Source organism: Opisthocomus hoazin, chromosome 6, assembly GCF_030867145.1.
Source record: "Opisthocomus hoazin isolate bOpiHoa1 chromosome 6, bOpiHoa1.hap1, whole genome shotgun sequence".
NCBI classification, from domain to species: Eukaryota; Metazoa; Chordata; class Aves; order Opisthocomiformes; family Opisthocomidae; genus Opisthocomus; species Opisthocomus hoazin.
The window spans coordinates 9,391,564-9,416,253 of NC_134419.1; the positions used below are offsets into that span (position 1 = coordinate 9,391,564).

General features: G+C 42.7%; 1 protein-coding gene across 3 annotated transcripts in view; it reads left to right on the top strand.

Moving 5' to 3' along the window:
* LOC104334200 (AGBL carboxypeptidase 4) overlaps positions 1–24,690 on the top strand; it is a 1,001,604-nt gene that overhangs the window by 946,181 nt on the left and 30,733 nt on the right. The gene's annotated exons all lie outside the window — the stretch shown is intronic.

Sequence of the window (24,690 nt, forward strand, 5' to 3'; positions counted from 1 at the left end):
GGAAAGGCTGGCAAGAAAGGGATCTCTTCACTCAAACATATTACCTCCCTCCCTTTCTAAGAAAATGTTCATGTCAGCCAACATATCTGATTGCAGGCCAGCTGATATCACTTGTGTGGCTGGCTTTACTGTCCTATTAATCTCTTAAAAACTAGCAGAAACCCTTCAGCCTGCTGGCTCAGTTTTGGGAAGGACAGAGTGTTATTCACAATCATTTCCAGCTATGGTATAGATTATTTGGAAAAATTGATACTGCATATTTTAAGGAGATAGATTTCTCTGATCCTTTTTCTCCCTCTCATCCTCTTTTTTTTTTTTTGTTCTGATTAGACAAATGAATCATGCAAGTGAGTGTTCCCTGCAATGCCACTAATTGATGGGATGCTACACAATTGCATTGCAATAACAAAACACTTTCAGCCTCTGAGAGATTAGTTGCATTGGCCTGGGATTAAGAAACCTTTGAAATCCTGAATCTAAATTACCATTCTTTTGACTGCTGTTTGTGACGCTAATTAGCTGTGTTAATTGGATGTTTTGATACTTCAAGAGCAGAGCAATCCAAATCTTTTTTTTTTGGAAAGCCAAAATTATTAATGAGTTTGGCAAGGGAGTCAGAGTTTATTTTAATGCTGTACAATTCCATATTCCCATTTTTGTTTTAGGTTGGTATTTTTGTTGTTTTTTAATGTTGCTATTATTATTTTTTTAAGCACTTTGAGTGAGTAATCAGCGTAGAAATGAATAGTAAATGTTTGAATGTGCTTTCCAACAGAGAGCTCTGATGCATCGCTGTCTCCAAATTATTGAACTGCTGGAGAGAAAATATGTCCAAGCCAACATCATTTGTATTGTTGGAGAAGTGGGGAGATAAAGCGGGGGAAGTGTGAAACAGATGAAGAAAATTAACGTGAAGCCATTTAGATGGAGGGGCTTCCTTTATAATCGCGCGGTAGGCAATCTGAAAGGAGCTCAAATTTAGTTTCTTCTGGACTGTCATGTCCTAGCTTGCTATTCTTGTATCAGGCACCATGCTGGCTGCCCAGGCTCTGAACTCATAGAAATGAAGTGACGTAAATGGTCGCATGGGTGCTCAGGAAAGGGCAGAATTCCTTGTAGGATCAAAAATCAGTATTTGCTTCCAACTACTCTTCCCATCTACACAACTTTATGGTCTCAATTCACTTCTGAGAGACAGACCTTCTTGGCAAATGGCCCTTCCTTGTTTCTGAGTTTACAAAAAAAAAACCCCAAAAACCAAACAGGAAAGGACTTGGGTACCTAAAACAAAATCTGCAGGGACTTCTGGCATATCCTTCAAAAATTATGTTCCAAAAAGACCTAACTTTTAAAGGCCACCTTTTAGAGGCCATCGTTTAAAGCACTTATTGACATCTCTCTTTTCTATGCCAATCTTATCTAAACACCCAGACTAAGACCTGTGCTCTGTGCAGTGTGCCTTGGACCCTCACCGTCACTGAAACTGCAGAGCGGTGCTGCTAAGGGACTGCTCTGACCCACACCTTCTGAACAGATGGTGAGGGTTTCCCCACAATCAAATGTAACTGCTTTGCTCTGAAAATGGAGGTAGGTAGCACCTCTCATGGAATCGTCTTTTAGATGAACTCCTACTCCCAAAGCAGGGCATCACAATTAATGCCATTCCCAACCAGAGAAGAACATCCTTGGCCTGTCTCCCCTGGTGATGGTTTGGGTAGGAGCATCTTACTCTCAAATCTGTGCTCCCTTGTAGAAAGGAGTGGAAGAGCTGTGGGGTCAGGAGAAGACTGAGAGGGGCTTTGAGGCTGTGGAGCTCAGCAGGCAGGACCTCCCTCTGGCAGGAGGGAGCTTGGAGGCAGCAATTCTCTGCCCAGGCTTGTGCATGGGATTTCTGTTAAAGCTTCCTGACATACAAGTGGAAAGGAGTCCAAGGACAAGGGTCTGTGTGGATGGAGCAGCCTTCTGCCCAGCCCTGCTTCAGGCATCACAGAGCAGGAGGATTTATGGCACTCACTTGTGCCTGTTGTTCCCTCCAGGCTCCCTCGGCAGAGCTCCGTCTCAGCATGCAGATCACTTCTGTCACCTCCTGGGGCACCAGCCTCTCTCCATGCGCCCTGCAAAGAGTGGAGGGGCCAGATCCCAACCCTGGGGTGCCACCTGGGCCCCAGCCACCAAAAGTCAGGTCTGTGGGTCTCTCATGGGTCTCTCTGAGGCTTTTAGGGGATTTTTCTCTTTTTCTTCCCCCCGCTCAAGGCTGTGTTTCTTTCACAGGCACAGAATTCACTCAGTTACAGTTTTTGTTGTTGTTGTGATTTTAGTTCAAGTTTGAAAAGTGTTGTCTGAAGATTCGCATCCAGTTGGAGCACCATCTGGATGGGACAGGCCGGAGAGACTCAGCTGCCTCTGAAAGAAAAAAACAAAACAACCAGAAAAACATTCCAAATCTTAATGTGTAATTACAGTGTGAAACAACAAAACCCCGGTTCAGCCAACTTCTTGGCAGCTTTGTGCTTTGGCCCTAGGGAGGTTTGTCTTCTAGGGGAACTCAGGGAGTCAGTTCCTGGGAGAGCAAGAGGAGTGAGACATGGTGGGAAGCTGATGGATTTGATCTCTAGGGCAGGGCTGTTGTTTTCATGACTTTCAGTCTCCATCTGTCATTGGATTCATGTGCTGACATTGACGACTGCTTTAGAGGAAGCAGCACCTCCTGGCTCGGTGGCAGCCTGCTAGCGGGAGGGCAGAGGACAGGGCTCTCTGTGTGTGAGTATGTCTCTGGGGGAGGCTGGAAACCATACAGAAGTGAAATAGAGCCAGGTTCAGATGTCTGCAGTCGAAACACTTCCAAAGCAGAATAAACAACACAACATTTCAGCTTTCCACCATGAACAATAATCAGCTTTCTGTTTTCAAACAGTTTTCTAAAAACACCACAAATGCAGGAAGGGTATCAAAACTGTTCTACAAATGTTGAGTTTACATGAGAAATCGTTTTGAAAAATGCTTTTTAGCAACAACTTCTTCCATCTCTCTTCTGTCAGCTCTGGCAGCCAAGGCAGTGGTGGACTCCATGAGGGACTAAAGCTTCTGAGGGTCAGATGCAGATGTGTCAAGAGTGAAGGGCCATATTTGCTTGGGGAACTCTTGATCGGTCTGGCCTTCTTAACCCCTTAAGATCCTAAAGGAAGTTCCCTTAACATCTTTGTGACTTAAGGGTGTGTAATTGCGCACATCTTGCACAGACAGCCCAGCTTGCTCATTCCCAGGTTCAGTGCAGACCAAGTTTGGCCACATATGCCAAGGCCACGTAGGAACGCAGCAACAGAGCCCTGAAAAATTTTCCAGTTCAGCTTGAGTTGTTCAAATGGCAGCTCAGGGGTCTGTGATGTTTCAGAGGGCTCAGCCCTTGCAGACATTGTGGCCCTTGTCTCTGACACTTGGTATTTTGGATGAATGCGTCACCTACAATTCATAAAGTAAGAAGCGACAGCATCTGAAAACCTGTCCTCCATTGCTTGTCTGGAGGAATATCATGTGCAGGATTCTGAAAATGATGCCCTCCAGTGCACTCGTTTTCAATCAGACCTCCTTGCTTTGCAAATAGTGCTACATCTGAAATCCATGGAATGTGCTCGACTCAAACATTTGCAAGCCTGGCTTTCTCCTGAGAAGAATATGCCTTCCTCCTAATTAAGGCTGGTTGTCTATCCAACTATTCCCACTGCTGGCTACCAGCAATAATGCCCATTGTAGTGTGGGTGGAAAATACGCAGTTTTCAAATCTCATTTATTCCATATAGTATTAGATTCTCTCATGAACAGGCTGCTCGTTCTCTGTGAAAAAAACAAGCCAAAATGCTCTGGGAGCAGCATGGTCTCTGCCCACATTTATGGATAAGATGAGGGGACATTTACCTCAGCACCCCTATTTTCCTCTACAAACTCTATTGCTTCTGACTCCCATGGTCTGTGCCTTTTTTCCTAATGGTTTCCCTATCCCCGGTCATCCCTCTGCATCTGATTTAGTGGATTATTTGACCGTGCAGGTTATCTAAGGATTTATTTTCCTAGGCTGGTACTCTTAAATGGGTGTGAATTATCTGATATGGGGATTAAATGCATGAACATAAAGCAAAGGCTGACATGGGACATCCCAGCTCACTCCAGAATGCTGTCTGTACACATGATGATTATTAGCAACTCATTTCACAGTGGCCTCTTCAAACCGTCATCACTGATTCAAACTAATGATCTAAGAAGGAGTGTCACTGGTGTTTCCTGGGGCCAAGTCAGTTCCAGCAATGGCTGAGGTCTTCATGTAAAACCTCTGAACATCATTTAGCAGATCCATGTCTTTTACTGTCCCTTAGTGAGAGAATGTGATTCTTTGGTGAGCAAGAATGATCAGAACACCCAGACTTGAAATTTCAAGCAATTGATCATTACTCTAAATGCCTGGCTAAGTCTTATGCCTAACTGGTATTTTGAAACACTGCTCAGTTTTTCCTCTAAGCCTCGATGTGCTAGAAATAGTTGGCAGAGATTCCTGCTCAGACAGGCTCAGAGGATGGACTGCACTTGCAGCTGATTTGAGTGATATGCAGGGCATCAACCTTGCTAAAATATGGGATTCTAATACAAGAAGATCCTTCACTAAGAACCCATTCTTTCTGATGCTTTACACCAGTGCATTGGTGGTGGATATTGTTGGGATATTGCTGTTTTCCGGGAAAGCGGATGACAAAAGCTGTGTCATAACCTTAGTGCTGATTAGAAATGGACACACGCTTTCAGGAATAGCAACAGAAGCTGTAAACTGGGAATAATCAATAATTGCTCTTTTGGCAAATAGATGACCCTGTGGACTCACAGGAAAGATTTATGGAAGGCAATGTGTTTTTCTTATGAAAAAGAACAATAAGGGATAAAATGTCTGTTCCAGAACTGTCGTCAGTATATAACGGTGGCTGATTTCAACTGAAATTCTGTTCCTTCCTTGCAGTATTGTCGCATTGAATGTGATGAAAAGGCGGGCTAAAAGTGCTGTGAAAAGAGTACGCATGCACCACATCAAACAATAGGTTCAGTGGTGCTGTGACAGCTGCCAGCGTGTCTCACGGTACAGGATGCGTAGGCACATCAACTGGTTAGTGAGTGAAGATTAGCACAGAGAGCATAAAGGGAGGAACAGATATTACGGATAAAGTAGCAAAGGGTCATCATGTTGGGATACTTCAGTTTTAGGCCTTTCTTCAGCCCTGACGGAGATGAGCATAGAAGGCAGAAAAAAAAAGTAACACCACTCTGAAAACACTAAGCAGGTGCCTATGCTAAAACTAGTGTGGTCTGAGGAGAAAGGAAGTTTCCAGTTTTTATTTGGTATTGAATTCAGGACTTGGACTGTCTTAATGGATACAGCTGAGCGAGGGGAATCATCTGGTATTACTCCTCAACTGGAAATGTTAGACAACACATTTGCAGTGAACACTGAAATGCTGTGACTTTTGAACCATGAAATGTGAACACGCACTAAAGTACTGAAAGCGGGTGAAAATGTCCAAAGCAAAGGCTTGCAAAATTTGAACAAATATTCATGGGCATTTGTTTGCATTACCCTCTGATCTCTGTGAAGAAGCCCTTTAAATTTCATTTTGAGATGCTTTGGCAGTGTGAATACCTGTGCTTTAATTTAGTTTGCTTTAGCTCCCAGGAAGCTCTATTTTCAACAGTGATTTGAACTCCAAATCCTGGCCTGATTGATCTTGTCTCACCTGACAAGTCACAGTTGCTATTGTTTTAGTGCCTGGCTTGGTGCCCAAAAATGTACGTATTTGTACAGGGGTATGACTTGCCATTCTACTAAATGAAGCAATACAAATAATAATAGTTTTCACTCTGAAAGAGCTTTATAACCATCTCTGATTTCAGCCTCATGCTGGCTCTGTACAGCATGCTGCTAGGATTTATTACTGTTTGGTTCATGTTGAAAGACCCAGATTTTCCTGTGTAAATTGGAGCCCCCTTGTGCTAGGGACATTACTGGTGCTCAGGGATGAAGTCTGAGATGCAGCACAAAGAGAGGAAAAACAGGGCTGAATGCTTTGATTACCAGGTTAGGGAACAGAACACATAAATTATTTGTCAATGGGATCACATGCCCTCTCACAAGATAGGTCCTATATGTCAAGCCGCAGTGGGAGCTCCTTTCAGAGCAATGGCAAAGCCTGACGTGGCAGAAGATAGGACAAGGTCTCCTGTTCCTCAACCCTGCACGCTTCCTGGTGAGAGAGACCACAATGAGACTTTGCTCACCTGTAAGTCTAACTGACCCCGATTTAGACTAGCTTTACAGAAAAGCAATTGATTATATCGTTATATCAGTTTCTTCATTACTGCCACACACACAACACAAAATTTAACATATTGCAGAGATGACCACTGAGTTAGTTGAGTTTGCTGTGAGCTGGTGGACGAGCTGAGATGCGGTGACCAGCCAATACCAAGCACCTGGGGTTTACTGAATGTCCACCGTGTGCACAGCCCCGTTTGGAAGTCAGGCCCTGCATCACATGCCCAAGGTCACCTGGGAAGCGTGTGACAATGACAGGAACCAAACCTCATTTACCTGAGTGTCCCAGGTTACTGGCCTGCCCCAGCACTAGTTTCTGTTTTAAGGACAACCTCACAACCAGACATGGAAAACAAATGTGTTCTCATCTATTTACTTATACCAGTGTAATCCAAATCGTATTTAGCATGTGTATAACTTGAAATAGTAACGCTTTTCCAGGCAGGAGTGTATTGATTTGCAGAGCAGGAATGGCACTGTCAGAATATGGAGCTTTTATCCCGTGGACTTATTTTCTGCAAGATGTCAGGCTGTGTAATCCTGCAAAGCTATGAGCCTGGCTGCCATTGGAGAAGGCTGACAGTTTTTCAGCGTTTTTTTAAGCTCTACCATCCCCCATAAGCATTTGTTCTCTCTGTGTGTAGGTGGATTGATTGCTAGGTAGCTCAGTAAATAGATTGGGAAAATAATACTTAATTGACTTGATATTACAGGTGACTTGAAGGAGTTGGGAAAACAATGTCAATTAAACAGTGCAAACACATATATGTATGTCTGTGGATAATGTTTTTAAGTGCTTTTGGAAGCGAAAACCCCTATAATTTGAAATGCTACTCAGCTCTTTAAGGTATTTAATTGTGTGTGTGTGTGTAAGTGGTAAATGGAGCTAAAGCTGTAGTTTAATCAATAGCTTTTCCATAAACCTCATCTAAAACAGAGCCCAGCTCAGCAGATGTTGATGGCTGCATTTCTAAGACACAGAGACCTCTGTCAGGTATTACCTGTGATTCTGGATCTCTTGTGTCCTCAGATTTCCATATGCAACAGCTCATAAATGAATACAGCAAAGTATGCTCTCTAATACAAGCAGTGCTTCAAATCACTTCAGTTGATTGAATATTGCATGAGACGGCTCCTGAAAACATCTCGGGCATCTTTACAGTATTTTATCAGAACTGCCTGGGCTATAGTAGAGCTCTGTAATCCAAATAATATGTCAGCCTGGCTGTCCACAAAACATCTATAATTTGCTCCTTACTAAATATGTATTTGTGTTAATTTAGCATTCATGACATCTCATAATGGACCAGGATCCCACTGTGCTAACTGTTGTATGAACTCAGAGCAAAATCTGTGCCCTGCAGAGTCTGCAGTCCAAGCCTCCATTATCGCTAGTGAAGATGCCTCTACTGGTGACAGCAAACTAAATATGCCCATTAGTTTTTAGTATAGTTTGTGCTACAATGTTAGCTCCTAGTTTTGGTTAACAAATCGCTCATAAATGCATACTCACTTGTTATTCATCAACATTTGCTGAGTGTCCTGGACAAAAAATTACCAACATCCAGCTTGTTAGAGAGCTGCTCACAGTTGACTCTGTTGTGTAATGGAGCACAATAGTCATACGACGTATCTGTTCTCCCACCTGCACAGTATTAGTTCCATTACAGGCTTTTTTTAGGCAGAATAATCAAGCTTTTTGCTCTCCTTAATTGCCTGACTTACAGTATTGCTCGAGACTCAAGAGGAAACAGGAGCCCTATTGAGTGATGTCAGATACAAACACTAAGAGAAAGACCATCCTTGCTGAGAAGGCTCTACAATTTAGATGGACAAATGTATTATGGGAGAAGAAAAAGGCATGTGCAAAGTGAGACAGGAAATAAATTGCAGACCTAAGAGCAGAACTTCTTATGTCTTGTGCCCGCCAAGTCAGTGCCACTTTGTCCCAGCCATGGTCTGGAATTTGAAATCTCAGGTGCAGCAGTCAGGAATGCACTGACCCCACAAATTATGAAGAAAAAAACCCCAAAAGACAAAATCCCAGTAAGCTAGCAAAAATAACCTGAAACTTGCAATTGAGAACATAATGACCACTCAGATTCATTAGTATGCATTTCAGCTAGCTCTATCTGGTAATTCAATCAGTGATGGAAGAACTGAAAAATAAGATCTCCTTTGGTAGTTCTAGTACCAACTACTGCCCATAACTCACAGAGAACATGAATCCTTGTGTGATTTTGAAAGATTTGTTAACCTCTGGCCCTGTTATTGCCTATTCTTTTCACGGGGTTTTTAGGAGGAGATGAAAGGCCTGACATGAGAACAAATGCATCTCTAGGCCCGTCAGATAGTATTAATGTATAATTGTATGCATGTTTAAATTAAATAGATATATTTTGGGGATGCTTACCCGATTAATCAATGTTTTTCATATCATCTGACTTTCTCTCACCTGCAGGAACACAATACATTCTTTACAGCAGCATCAGCTCTTTTGTGGAAATCAAAATAGCGAGTAGTAGTTTCACACCATACCATACAGTGATGAGTTGCATTTGCCCATTGCTTATTAAATGATAAAGCTTCAAGTTGGCCTCAAGTTATCCCACCTGCTCCTTGGTATAAATCAGCACCGCAATACGGTACTCATACTGATAACAAAAAAAGTCCCTGCATCTGAGGCTTCTCTGAAAGAAAAGAAAGTATTGGCTCTGAAAATGGCTGGTTAGAATCAGATTGAGTGAAAATTGGAGTATAATAAAATACCTGAAATTACATCTTCTTTGCTTCCTTTTCTGCATGCCACTAGCTAGTCAACACACCATATTTGCTGGGTGCTTTTCCTGTCTCTGTCATTCCAGTGATCTCTTAGAGAGAGGAGGACAGAGAGATTTTTAGCTTCTATGCACTTTGATGCCAAAGCTACTGAAATAGCACTAGAAGTGTTTCCCCGCATGCCCACACTAAGCAGTAGAACTAAACACCAGTCAAAATTGCTCCAAGGACCATTGACTTTGTATACCCTTAGGGTTTTGTCAGGTTCAAAATACCTGCATAACATCCTTTTGTTGCTCTTTTTATTCTATGTTCTGGTAGAAACCGAAAGAATGACCATAAGCAGCTAAGGAGAGCCCACCTGTACCCACCTGGAAGTGGGACATTGAAAGGGCTGCTTTTTTAGGGGTTTCTGTGAATCCAAAATGTTGAGTGAAGTCCGTGCTTTCATTTCTCCAGACCCCTCCATTAAGCAGTTCTGAATGCACAGAATGAAGTTTATGCTTGCTGGAGTAAGTGTCTATTTGTCTTCCAGTGGCTCAGAGGACATAGAAATAATTCAGTGCTTCTTTTTTTTAAAATTCATATGCCCTTCAATTGTATAATATAAAATACTGAAGCCTGACGTTAGTGTTTGATATTCTAGCAGCTATCTCTCTTAGCCAAATTGTGATGCAGATGTAATGATCTTTTATCTCTCTGAACTTCTCACGCAGACTTGTTGCTCTTTGTTCTTGTCTTAAAGGTTTTTTAGTGTTACTGTATGCTGTTAAGCAGTTACTCATATTTTAATGCAGAGGTAGCTCCTTGCTAGTGGTGAGTAACAGTCTAGAACATTTTGGATCCTTTAGGGAGAAAAACATTAGTGCTATTTTGTAAGATTATTCCAGTTCATATGTTTTTATTGAAGGAAAAAGGGGCGTAAAATGTAAGGTAGGTATGGAATTTCAGAGCATGCAGTGAAATTCAGAGGCATCGCTAATTAAAAGAAAAACATGTCTAAATCCCCATACCAAATCCCATAAAACTGTTGTCAAGCTATCGAAACACTTGCTTTAGGCCCAAACATAGGGGTATGTAAATGAAGAAACTTATAAATTATGTGTTGAGAGAGATCTATCAGTTTAATTTTATCAGACCAAATTTTGACTATTTTTTTCCTCTTGCTTATATTTATTTTTATGTATCTGTTTATATAAAATCACTAATTAGCTACTGTTCTGCCTTTGGCATTTCTTAAAAGCATTTACTGTCTCTTTCCCTCCAAGAGTAAACCATCCTTGTTTAATGGCACATCTTTCCCTATTCTAAAAATTAGATAATGTTTTGACCTAACACTAGCTAAGAGGTTAAAGACCAGGACCTGGGTACCAAGATGAGCAGCCCAGGTCTGTACACCAGAGGCCTCCTCCTTCTTAGCATCTTTTTTTATTTAGCCACTAAAATTCAGTGCTGCTGTTATACCTAAATTCCTCCTCCTACGACTGTGGATATACCACCCTCGAGTGAAGTCAAGCACTTTGTAGTGAAGTCTTTCTGTCCAAGAATGTCTGCTGTTATCCCTTTTATTGGAGGATTGCTAGTGCTTCCTCATTGCAAAAGCAGCGTGGCTAGGGAACCCTACTGGTTCGAAATGTACGGTTTGCACGGAGCAGTGTCAGCACTTAGGATGCTGGTGGAGAAAGAATTGGCTTTGTTTTGCCACCTGGACTGAGAGGAGACAAAGCTGTGCGACCATTTCTGCAATGCAGAGTACTTCTCCAATGGACTCCAAATTGAAGTTTCTGAGAATCAAATGTGCCTTGGAAGGTTCTTGCTGAGCGTGCTTTTGTCGGAGGTGTTTTGAAAGTGATACTAACTCTTTCCTCTTTCCTTTAGCTCACTTAGCTCACAAAACCAACAGATTTAACTTAATTGCTGGTGGAGTTGGAGCTGGCAGATCCATGTCTCCATACTTTCCTGTAAGATGTGTAAAACAGGTGAAAATTGGTGGACAAAGAGGACTTAGTATCCATGAAACTTTTTGCCACAGATACTGAGCTGTGAACCTCAGTGAAGAGGGATATTATTCAGAAAAATATTTCAATGGACACCTTAAATGAAAAAAAAGACTGGATATGTCATTACTTTGAGAAGATGGTGTTGAGGGATATGTTCAGCACATTGCAGTCAAATGTGGCTTGAAGGACAGGCAAGGCTTGACCTGATGGATCTTGTGGAATGATGCAGATGAGCTCTCTGGCAAGGAAAAAGTGGCAGTTTGCTAAGAGGTGTCCAACAGTATTGAGGTATTTGGTTCATGAGGCAATTGCTTTGGGCACAGGTGCCTAAAAGTTTCCTGATTTGTCTTTACCTGGGGCAAGCAGTGTGTGTGGAGGGTGTGGATTCAGTGGCTGACAGGAGCGCGTTACACTCTAATGGCTTAAACTTCCTTGTAGAAGGAATTCTGGAAGCAGACGCTGAAGAATAGATGGTACCTCTTCAATGAGTGTCCCTTTGCTAGTATTTATATTATAAATAGCCCTGGTTATCCTCAATCCACACTAAAGCGTAGCATCACTGAGTCTCTGCCTACGCATACTGTTAAACCATGGATGTATCATGCAGTAAGTATTGAGTGGTATTAAAAAGTGGGTATTGTCTTTAGGGCATCTATTGGTCTGTCCCAGTCTGGCAGCAGATGTACTCCCAGAGTTTTGCTAACTGTTTAATACGTACTTGCACTCAGTGAGTATTTCACTGCTGGTCTACTACAAGCAGAAAATATTGAGCAAGAGGTGTATTTCCTCCCTCTTTTGGATTCACAGTTCTTTGTGCATTATAAATGCAGACAGACAGGAGCGTGAGTGGGGAGTTTCTGATCATATTTTTCCACTGGACATGCTCTACAGTTGTGCTTTTCTTCCCTGTGATTAGAATTAATTACTGCTGTTTCCCCTGTGCAGCATGAAAGAGAAGATAGCTGAAGGTATCTGTCAGTGGTGGTTGAAAACAAAATGAGAAAACAGGGAAAAGAGGACAGAATTGGTTTTTGAGGCCAATGGATGTTGAGTGAATAGTTGTGCTACTTGCTAAAGAAGTATGCATCAGTTTTGCATGTCCCCCTCCCTCCAAAACCAATAACATATCAACCAGTCAGTCCCCTGAGATGTACAATGTGCATGTAGCATGGAGATAAAAGCAGATAAGAAACTACTTTTGCATGGAAAGTAAATGTCTCTGCGTAGGAAGTTTTTGATATGTTTGTAAATTCAATCCCATTGACTTTATTTATTTATTTACCTTACATTTTTATTTTTGGTATGTATTAGTTTTTCTTTTCCCCAGATTGCTTCAGCATGCCATGCAATGCAATGCCACTTTTGTCCTAGTGAGCTACTATTTCCATATAAAAAGTAGAGTGTTTTACAGTCAAGCATATATTTTTAACACTGGGGAATTCAAACGGCACCGTGTATTTGTAGAGGCTGCTTAGTGCAAGAGCTTCCACTTGAGAAGATCAAACAAATCGGAGAAATGTTCTGAAAAAAAATGAAAGGAGCGAGGATGCAATTCAGTGAAAGCAAAGGCAGGAATTTATACATAGGCAGGAAGAATCGGCTGCACAGATTGAGGCAGCCAGCAAACTGGTTATGAAAAGAGTTTGGGAACTGTGGATCACCAGAATGACACAAATTCTGTTGTGAGGGGAAACCAGCATTCTCCCTTGGAAACAGGCATTGCAATGACCCCTAAAACTTTTCTCAGCTTTAGTTAGGTCACAGTCAGAGCACTGTGGCCAGTTCTGGGTGTGTTTTTTCACAAAAATGTGGGTCAGGAGGAGAAGAGCTGCAGAAACAATTGGAGATCTGGAAAACAGGATTTGAGAGGAAAGGTCAAAAGAACTCAGGTTTTTTTAGCACAGGAACAAGTTGGATATAGGGAGAACATGTCACAGTCTTTAAATACCTGCATGGCTACAAAGAGGAGGGGAATAATCTGTTCTCCAGAGCCATGGTAGTTAAGAGTAGGAGTGATGGGCTTAATCTGCAGCAAAGGGTGAATTTTTCTGAGACATGAAGAAAGTACTAAGGGTGTGATAGCAAGGTCTGCATTTAAGCACTGGGACGGGAGGCTCAGGGATGCCCATCACTGCTTTCAGAACAAAGCAGGCACCCATCTGTCAGGAGCTGCCAGAGCAACCTGGGGTGGACAGAGAAGCTAGATAACCTCAGACAGTCCTTTCCTACAAGTCTCTGTGTTTGAATTTCATTTTAATGGGCCCATTTGATCTCTAGCTCCTCTGCTACACTGCAGATGTAGGCCTAGCAGCCATACGATCACGAGTGTGACTCAGAGAAGCTCTGTGACAGGCAATTTACTTCCTTGGATCTCCCACCCACGCCCAGCTGGAGGGTTAGCTCTCTGTAAAAGAGCTGTGCATCTCGGTGTCCATTCCAATCTTGTCATGGATAACACTGCTCAGTCTGTTCCTGTAACCCTTCCTCAAAAGCAAACGAGTCGAATTCATCGAAGAACCTCCTTGCTGAAATCTGTCAGCCTAAAGCAACATCTTGCTGTCCAGGAAGAACAAATGTGGGACACCTAACTGGCTTTAGATTGGCTAGCAACTGGAAAAGACAACTACAGACAGATTCTGTCTAGCAACAGATAGGTTAAAACTGACTCCCTCTCATTCTCTGTTTCTCTTGTCTAGCCAACTCTTCTTTGCACTTTTCTCTTTCACCATTGCCAGCTTTTGAGGTTAGGCCATAGACTGTTAACCTGGGGGATCTAGGAACAGCAAATCCAAAAGGAGGTGTAAAGAATGGAGAACTATTTTGTTCTGCTGTTTTGCAGAAAAAAATTGTTATCCAGTGAATGGAGGGAGGAAAAAAAGAAAAAAAAAGTAACCTTGCTAGCTAATTCCAGCTGAAATAAATCCAAAGGAGAAAATATTCATACAGCAACAGTCTCTAGATCCCAAAGTCTGTTTCTAATTATTCAATGCCTTCAATTCACTTTCCTTTCAGAAATACAGGGAAGCATCCTTAGCACTAGGCTGAAGAGGAAAAAAATATTCATATTTGCCTCTTCTACAAGACACCTGTTAGCCCCATGAAGAGAACTGCTCTGATGGAAAATTCACTTGTGGAAAGTTTCATAGTCTTATGTGATCTCTAACCTCTTTCATTTTCTGGAGTGTTAGATGTCGAGTTATGGTTTCTGAAGCCTAGTGCAACTGGTGTGCCAAAAGCCCCAAAAGATGATCCCATGTAACACAGCTTGCTTAAATTCCATGCTGGTGTAGTAAACCAGCAAGCACATTTGGGTCTCTTTATTGTTTTATCTGCTTTCTGCATATACACTGACATCATTTTATCCTTCTCTTCCTGTTTTATGTTCGGGGGAATCTTGCCTGGACTAGAAGATCACATGTTTCAGTGCTCAGGATGTAACATTTCAGCATCATGATCCTTGTAGAAAGCCCCAGGGGATCATTCAGAACAGGAAAAGAAAGCCTGGAAAATATTGTTGTGAAAAATATGGTCAGAAGCTTATTTAACTGCCATGTACCCTGCGTAATGGGATCAGTTTAGGACCGGCAGAGAGGGGAGAAAGCTGTTTGTTGAAACTTCAGCCTCACCTTGTACAACAGCTGACTGGTGCTGGGAGGTTTCCCATACAGCTCCTAAGCAGGCAAGGCTCTGCTTCATGCAGAAGAGGTGATGGATTCACAGCCCAAATTGCTGGCTCTGTTTATCTCTCTGAGTGTGGTACAAATCCTAGTATTAAAAATCAAGAACAGAAAATCCAATTCTAGATGTAATATCAACCCAGGTCCAATTTTGAGTAGGTGAAATAAACTAACTTCAGACACCAATGGACAGTTGACTGCTGCACAGTAACACAACACAATTTAGTACAATTTTCCACAGTTGACATATGTTGATCAATATAGGACTCAGAATTTAACAGGCATAGAATTTCAATTAAACTGAATTACAGAAGAGTATAGGCATCACCATGCTAGGGAAGAGGTGTTTTAGCAAATGAGACAGACAACCCCACTTTCTGCATGCTGTGCTGATGCTGGTCTGTGAATTAAAAAGTGGGCTTTAGCTTTCAAATTTTCATCAACACTTAATTCTTATCCAAACCGTATCATTAAGGTAAATTGTGGGGTTTTTTTTCTTTTTTTCTTTTCTTTTTCTTTCTCACCTTTTCCATTTCTGCTGGGGCTTTGAAAAGGGTAAGCGCTGATTCTCTCTAAACTGACAGGCACTTTATTCCATGAGTGGGCACGAAGGAAGACAAGCAAACACAAGCCCAGGTGGGTCAACTCCATTTTGATCGCATTGGTCAGCAGCTGTGGTACGCTCAACCAAGCCAATACGGGGCACAGCCACAAGCATGTGCTGTGTTGTGCATGTGTATAAAAAACTTTGTGGATGTGCATTCCAGGCTTCACGCTCACTGAAATGCCCTTGTGTGAATGTGCATGCTTCAAATGCCCTCCTGTTTGTTGCTCTTCATGCAACCACTGATGGCTTGAGTTCGGAAGACCTCACTTCATGGTTTTGTCTGTCCCAGTGTTCACTGACCATGTCATGAAATAGTTGCAGATATTCATGGAGAGAATCCAACTGTTCTCTCTTAGTGGTATTTATATTCTTTACAGAAAATAGCAAGGAGGACTCAACTCATTTCAGTGAGGTAGACGAGTGGATTTTGACTGAGATTGAGAGGTGGGAGTAGAGTGACCCAGTCACCAGTGACTAAATTCCTTGCTCAGGAAATTTGCATCATCAACTCTGTCTTCTAGCTGTGGCAGAAGTGTTTGCCCAAGTCGAATAAGAACATCACATAGCAAGACAGACTGCTATTTGCCATGCTGCAGCTGGGTGTTTCAAAAATAATCCCTCCCAGATACCAGGAGGCAGGTCTAGGTTTCCCTGAAGAAGCAGGTGCGTTCAGCTGCCTCCAGCTTGTTTTGCTCTGGAGAGCTGTCGAGTGCAGGCCCCGTCTTTTTCAGAGCACAATGCTCTAAAATGCAATCGGTGTGAGACGGTTTCTGTGTTTCTGGGCTCTTCCCTGAAACATCCATTACCACCCAGGCCACCAGGGTGTAGGGAAAGGCTGGTAACTGTGCATTTAAAGGTGACCCAGTGTCTCTAAGTCTTCATAGGTCTGATGGTGCCGTATTTGAATACTCCAGAGAGTGGCTGTGAGATACTGTGAATGGCATGACATATACAAGGAATTGCTTTTATATCTTCTGATGAGAATGTTGTGCATATGTGTGAATTCAGTGCTGAATTAACAGCCCAAAAAAATGTATGCACAGGAGAGCTTACTCATGCCACTGTGTCTTAGTCCTCATCTGGAGGGAACAGATTTAGAGGTGAAAAGTAAAGACCTCTCAATAGCCCACTGAGTGCTTTGTTTCTCTGTGAAAATACGCAACAAGGGTGCCAACCCTGGCAGCAGGTTTTGTCTTGTGGACACATTTCCACTGGCAAATGGACCTAACACCCCCACAGTCCCTCCAGCTGCATGCTGCACACAGTAGATACGCTTTTCCAAATGGTTATCTGCTCCAAGCTGACCTTCTCCAGCATTTTGCAGGTGCCCACCTGACCTTCTTGCCCCCCCTAAAGCCCAGGCCCAGTCCATATGAAAGCCTGTGACACAACTGGTGAAAGATGTTTATCGGCTTCTGGGCATGGCAGGCGCAGACTTAAAATGCTTGTTCATCTGCGTTTCGAGACAGACCATCTTCACCTGCCAGCCTCTGGGGTTTTACAGAAGGTTAGATCTGAGTTTGTCCCTCAGGATGCAGGTGAGCATGCTGGAGCTCTGGCACCTCCTCTCCCTTCATTTCTGGGTGTTGGTCATCTGGAAGGGAATACTGTGCAGGTCTGTAAGACGGCCTTTGGGATCTCTCTGCTTCCTTTTCATTTAAAGCATCCTGCACCCTCAGATAGCGACAGTGTCTGTACTTTAAATAGCTGTGCTGTCTTATGTCTCACATGCTTTCTCAATGGGCTCCTCCTCTTTGAATAGTTGGGGTCTGATTCTTCTCATTTAGAGTGTAATTGACATTTCCATCACGCTGTACTTGTAGCTCTTCCTACTAAATGTCATTAAATTCCCTTCTCTGTGGCTAAGGATACCTCTTATTTACACAAGAGTCCCAACATCCCTGCATTTGCAAACACAGTAACTACCTGTCGTTTTTCTGTTAGCTCCAGCAAGTCTGGAGCCTAACTAATGGCACGGTGGCTGTGGTGCTCCATGCAGAGTAGCTCACTCGGATCTCACCTGCTCCAGAAGGCAAAGCTACAGTAGCAGCACGAGTTTTAAGCTACACTGGGTACTCTCATGTTCACTACTCTCCCTAGGCAGGCTTTATATCTTCTGTGGCTTTGCAAGGTAGTAGGACCTATTTGAATCCTTCTCTGGATTGAAAATCCAATTTTTTCAAAAGTATCTTTGACTATTGTGAGAATGGTAAACCTTTTTGGACACAGAACCAGTGAAATCTTTCTGGATTTCATAGTGCTTTCCTGATATCAAAGCATATTCAGGTCACATACAACTCAGACAAGCTGTGGTTTCTGCCTGTTCAGAACACTGCAGAGCAGCATTGGGTGGGCCACAAGTCTAATGCTGGTAGTCCTCAGGTACCATCTGGTAGGTCTATACCAGTGGAGTCATGGCAGTGACTCCATCATGGTGCTAACTAAGGTCAGATCACTTAGGGGAACTGAAGCTTTGGAATATCTGTAGAGACTAAAATGTTTGCTCATTTGGACTCTAGTTAACGAAAGAGAAATATAAAAAAATTCATCTATGTACATAATGTATACAGTGACTGTCCAAAAGTCTGGTTTTCCTGCTGCCGTACGGGGACATTCATTAGTGAGACTGGGCATGATCACTGACTGTGCGTCAGTGAAAGGATCAATTGCATTTACATCACATCCCAAAAAGGATGGTTCTAGAACAGACCAAATATTGTCTGGGCTAAGTTAGGGCCTTGCTTCATTTTACAGACTGCCTATAAACAGATTCTGTCAAGTTTTTTTTTTGGTTTTTTTTTGGGTTTTAATTATTTTTTCAGGAATTTCTGTTACTTCTTTTGCTGTCACTAACACTTCCATCTGTGTGAAATAAATGGACAGAAAATACAGTTACTCTCTACAGCATTGCTTTTTTCTTGCTTTCTGCAGTACCTGCTAGTTAAACGGTTTGTTTGTTAACATTTCCCCTCTTATATGAAATGTATTTTTAAAAAAACAAAAAAAACAGACTAACTGGAAAGACACAAACCCTTGCTGAGAGAGTCAGGGTGTGGCCCATTGGAGATTGCATCTTCTGGGTTTCAAATTGAAGATCTGTCTTTCCCACAGGAGTGAAGAAGTTCATGTCCAGTACTTGAGCTGGAGATGGCCGACCCCAGAAATAATGCTGTAAGGCAGGAAGGGAGCGGAGCTGCTGGCAGACGAGCAGCAGATTTAACACTTGTGAATGATTCTCTGCCCTGTGCTAGCTCCAAAGATTACAACAGCTATTTCTTTTCAAGTAATTACTACCTGGTTAGAAGTCTGATCCAGGACCTGCTGGACACAGAGGAAGGTTTCCCACTGTGCTGGGATTCGGAGCTCTTCGTCCTTTTGCTCGGGAGTGCCTATTAGTGGGGCACTCAGAAGAAGGGAGCCTGATCTCCAGTTAGCAAATAGAGAAATTGCCAATCGGTGGCCATCAGGCACCTCTGAGAATAAAGCTCTGTAGGGCCAGTAAAAGTTAACTGTTGTTGACACTCACCAGCTCTGTAAATGGTTTTTCGTAAGGTTGGGGATAGCCAAGGAAGCTGGGCAAGTCGTGGCAGGTCAACACACCAGAAATGGTTATTATTGCTTTCGTCTGAAGACTGGCAATAAATAACAAGAAGGTTTGACTTTTAAATGGAATGTTAAAACTGAATCAGACTCCAGCTCTGTGCAAACTTTGTGTTTGCACACATTTGGCAAAGCCAGAGGTTGTGACCTGAGGTCACTGCAAGCTGATGAGAGGGGAGCTTGCCTTGAGGAGTGCTTCTCCATTCTTGCAGTTACAGAAATCCACAGATAAGGTGAAAGGAAAGGATCAAACATGTTTATGCTTAAATCTGTGATCCCTGAGTTAAGGTTATATAAATATCTAGGAGTATAAAATCGGAGAGAAGCTATGTACTTACTGAAATAGAGAGGAAACAGTTTTGTATAGAGAGGATGAGCAGTTCAAACAAACCTATATTGTCCCTAAAAATATCATCCACCCTCCTCTAAATGCTATTGCTGGGTAAGTCTTGCCTTGAAATCCTTCAGAGATGCATCCCTAGGAAGCGCTCCTTAGGAATCTGTCCTGCCTTTCTGGAAGCACCAGCCTGTCCTTTCTGTTTTCTGCAGTGGGCTAGGAGAAAAGAAGGGTCCAGTTTTTGCCTGACACCTTCATCTAACTTCAGGATATCCTTGGAGATAACTGAATTTTGAAACATTTTGATCATAAAAATTAAATGAAGGTGGGCGGTAAATCTTGTTTCCCACTGTTCCTGCTCTCATTCATCTCCAACACCAATATTTCACGTATGTAACCAGCTCATCCATGCTGGAAAGGTTAGAAGTGAAGAATGCTCCTGTCTGTTACAGATCAGCAAAATGTTAGAGCAGCTTTGGCCTTACGAGACTTGAGGTAAATTGGCTTAGCCTATGTAAGTGCACGCTCATGGTTCGCTGGACAGGTTATAGCCACAGACAGAGAAGGAGAAGTTTCTTTGGGATCAGGTTTTGCTGTATAGACTTGAGAGGAAACTTAAGCACAGGGTAGATTTTAAGTTGCATAGTGCCAAAATGTCTTTAGGATTTGGCAAGTAATCTGGTTACTTCACAGGACTTCTGTCATCTTGCACTGCAGAAATCTTGTATGACTGCAAATTCTCTCAAATTTTTCCCCAATCTTGAGCTTCCAGGTATAGGATTGAGCTGAAGGCTGATTTCAGTACCAGGATCTTGCTGGTCATGGATAGCACAGATATCAGAGGCATGTTCATCCTGCAGATTTGAATCCAGTCCTTTTCCTCTCTTCTCCTCAGTAGCTCAGTTTCTCTTACTTGCATAGCTAGACATAGACTCTCAAAGAGAAACACTTTGTAAGATGCTCATGTTCTCCCCTAAACCATGGACTGTGGCCTTTTTTTCAATTATTACTGGTTTTGTAAGGCACAAATGTGAGTTTGCCCAGGGGTGTGTTCAGTTGCTGCAGAAAATCTGGATACGCTGAATCTGCCTGTCAGGATTTGAAGGTCAAATGAGTGTGTCACTTGAAAGGTGGCTTCTCCTGAGTTGCTGTCTGTCTCCAGACTGATCTTGCTGGGCCTTCAGCTGCAGATGGATTGCCTCAATACACCCCAGAAACTTGTGCTTTTTCCTCAGCACCTTCCTGCAGTAATAGTCGCTGCTCAGCAAGAACAACTTCTACTTATTAAGAAGCAAAATCTCAAGAAGGCAGATACAAGTATGAAGTATTCACATAACCAGTAGATGCCTTCTAGGTTCGGCTGATGACTTTGCTTCACCAATTCCATTTCACTCCTCCTATGGAACCTATTCTGTATACCTGCATCCTAATTTCAGTCTTCGTAGTCTCCACTGCCTCCTCTGTAGTTACATTTCTATATGAGTTAGAGCAGTTCTAGTTAGCACAGGTTTCCTCCCATTAAGTAACTTGTGGGTTTTGGTTTGTACCTCCTTCCCGTGTTTGTCCTTTGCTCCCCGCCTCTTATGTCCTTGCCTGTGGGCTGTTCAGAAGGGCTGCCTTTGGTTTTTTTGAGTCATTCATCAAATTAACCAGTACTGATGCGTCTTATACTCTTCCACATGAAGAGTAGGGGAGCAAAAGCAGGGTTTTGCTGGGAATAAATGTGTTACTAATATCCTTTCAGCCTGAAAGGCATAAGAGAGCTGCCACCAATTCCTGATGATGAGAAGCAGATTCACAGTCAAACTAGCCTATTATTATTACCGTGGGGAAACTGAGTCAGGGAAATTACAGCCAGTATTTCACCTCAGAAATCTGGCTGTCTTTTTAAGTGCCTTCATATGGATTTAGGAGCCAAGGTCAATGTCCATATCTGAATATTTTGGATTCTCTGTCCTTACTTAATACCAAGCTGGACAATCTGGGTGTAAAAGCAGGGTGTCTCAACTCCCAGTCCTGAGCTTTGTCAGCTGTAGCGCCTCCCTCTCATGAGATTTCATGGAAATCTCCCTTTCTCCACCGTGCCTCAGTTTCCCTGCTTGTAAAATGGGGAGCCTGCTCAGGTTGGAGAGAAGGTGCAGAAGCAGGGAGTAACCTAAGTCTTGATGGTGAGACAGGACAATGTGGAGGTGACTCTAGTTACTGGCTATGCAGCCTGTGTGACTTTTGCTTTTAACAGCGCCACAGGACATGCCCGTTTGCAAAGCCCCAGAGAGTCTGCCTGCAAAGCTTTCTATCACCTGGACCCTGTGAGATCCGATCCATCTGCAGGCAAGATCCTCATCACTCACTGAGCTTTTAATTCCTTAGAGAGGCAGAAGAGACAATATTCAGCAGCTGGTTATTTCTTCCTTTCCCTCAGTCCCTCACACGGAGTGTCAGTTAAAAAAAAAAACGGCAGAGAACTGGCCATTAGCAAGGAAAACTGTTTAGGGAAGAGACGAAATAAAAATGCAATCAATTATCTCTTGCCGTGCCCAGGTGTGTGGGTGCAGTCAATTTTCAAAGTCATCGAGAATTTTAGATGAGAAAAGGGAAGCTGTTCATGGCAAATTGCAAGTGTTGGGGGAAGGGGGAGGGAGAAGGAGAGAGAAAGCAGAGAGGGGAGAGAAGGAGAGATTAATTTCCCTCTCGAGTGAGAAGTGTGTTCGAGACAGACAGATGAGCTGTAAATACTCCAAACCAAGGACAGGAGCTGAGACAAGGGAGAGGCTGGTGATTGAGGTGTGACTGTGATGGAGGTAGTACATTTTCTGGCCAAGGTGACTGGTTTTGTTCTGAAAGGGGGAGATTTCTGAGATGTGGCTGCCGCACTTCACATCAACCTGGACCAGGACAGCATATTTAGACTTGATAAGTGATATCCAGGTCCCAGTGGGGTTTTCCTTAAGGGTCAGCTTCAGCTGCCTGTCTTGTAAGGGATGTCTGACGGGGGAGAGGGGAGGGGAAGAAAGAAAGAAAAAAGGGAAGGGGGAGGGGAAGGAAGGAGGGAAGGAGGGAAGGAAGGAAGGGAAAGACGCTTTTCTTTCCTCGTTAAAATTATTGAGCTGTCTACAAGTGGTGAGCAAGGGGACCATGTGACCGGCAGTTAATCACATTGCTGTGAAATGTGACTGCTGCTGATAATAGGATCTTTCCTTCAGTAGAATTTCTGTTTCAGAAGTAGTGATTTTCACAAAGAAAAGAGGTTGAGGCAGATATCATTTCAGATCTAACAGACCCTGTGTATATTTTCTTTAGGAAGAAAAACCTCCTTTTTCCTTTTCCATTCAGTGTCCCTGTTTGTATTATTATTATCATCATCAATTTTTCATTTTCACAGCCCAAACTCAGGGAGTACAAATGTAACCCAGCTCCAGCCTGTCTGCTAGCAGATTAGTTCCCATTTAGTCATAAAGTTAACCAACCTTGTTCCAATCAATTAATCCCTAGAAGCCTTAATTTATTGATGCCCCAGTCTATGCTAGCCGTCGAAAAGATGAACATCCTGCTTCAAAATGAACTGCTCTGTCTTTCCTCCAAGATACAGGAATTATAAAAGGATGGTAGTAAATAAGCATTTAGAAATCCCTTCTGTACAATCAAAGGCAAAAGCAGCACAGAGAAGAATAAAGGAGATTTTAGCATGCATGAAAAACAGTGCAATAAATGAATTGGGCTCCCAGGACAGGAATATCGGGGCTGTGGAGCCACTGTGGGCTCGGCTGAGTTGGCTCCTCTGTCATAAGTTGATCTAATGTACGACAGGCTACTGAAAGAACCACGGGCAGGTGAAGTTGAAGGTTCATCTACACCCCTTCCCACCTTCAGATTTTACTTGCCAGATTCACTTCACTCCTTTTTGAGGAGCCCGAATTACTTTCACTCTTGTTCTCTAGGATTTTGACTGGATTTACTGGTTCATCCAACATGAAACTTCTCTAAAGCATACTGAAATAAGTAGGAGTCTCTCTGTTGGTTTCCTTGGCTTGTAGATCAGGTGTTGCTAAAGCAAATGCTTTAGTCAGAACTAATTAGAGTTGATCTGGCTGCATACAAAAAATTGTAGCAAGAAAAGCATTGAAATATTAAAGTTGTTTCCATGTTACTGGATTGGAACGGACCTATTTTAAATTTTATCTCCACATTTTAAATGGCAGTTGTTATTAACATGTTATTTTCTGAAAAGACACGATTTGGAAAACAAAAAGCACCTATAATTTTTCTGATATTAAAAAGAAAATATTTTAAAAATAAACATGAAAAAATTGCAGTCAGCTCAAGTGTTTCTGGAAAAGCAAAACAGTGCAGGTTGAGGTGCTCAGAAGGACCTAAGTAAAGGCCAGGTCTCAGCTCTTGTGCCCCTTCAGCAACAGGACACAATGTGGCTCCTCTGACAGCTTTTGCCTTCTCTGATCAGTCTGGCATACTCTTCTGCCTGACAAATGATCTGCAAACAGATCCACATTTTCTCAGCTACCTCAGCTCAAAATTACTTTGCTGAGTAATTCTTGGGTGGTTGTTCAATCGCAAGCCGTTCTTCACAGGAGCTGCGTTTTGACAGGCGATCTGCTTCAGGTGGGCTCTCCTCTCTGATGGGTTGGCTTCCTTGTGCCTGCATTGAATGAATGTGGGTGAGGCATCACTTTGTGGCTGTGAGAAGTGAGCCAACAGAACACTTATTTCTTGCAAACTGTAAGAAAGGCAACGTACAGCAAGCACAAATGCGGATGAAGCAAAGGGATTTTCTCCTAGAAAATCTTTGTGGAAATACTTGTGATGCTATGTCTTCCTTGGTCTCCTCACCAGACAATGTGTCTAGGCTGTTTCCTCTCATGCAAGAATCAGCTTGACCAAAGACAGGCATTCCTATGGACGAAGGAAGGAAATGGTTCTTTCTCTTCTTTCTGCTGCTGCATCTCCTTGGTGGGGTTGCAAACATCACATCTCCTTTGGCACATTTTTTTTAATCTACAAATGGAGAAGCCTGGCAGGCTTTGAAAAGTTTTTACTACTGGCGGGTATTGTCTTATTTGCTGTTGTGATCATCTTTTTATGCCTCGTAAGTTCTGCATTCATTTTTGCATTTTGGAACATCACTTAAAAGAATTTGCTGCAGCAAATGTTGATTCCTGGCTCTATACTTGAAATTGTGCCTGTGTGGTTTTCCCTTTGGTTCTCGGTAGGCATTCCTGGCAACAGAGAAGGGAAACTGGTCCTGAAAAGGGCTGAACCATGTTTGTCCAGTCCTCTGCCCAAGCTATTTGGGGCAGTTCAGAGATCTGCTCAGCTCAGGGACAGCACCT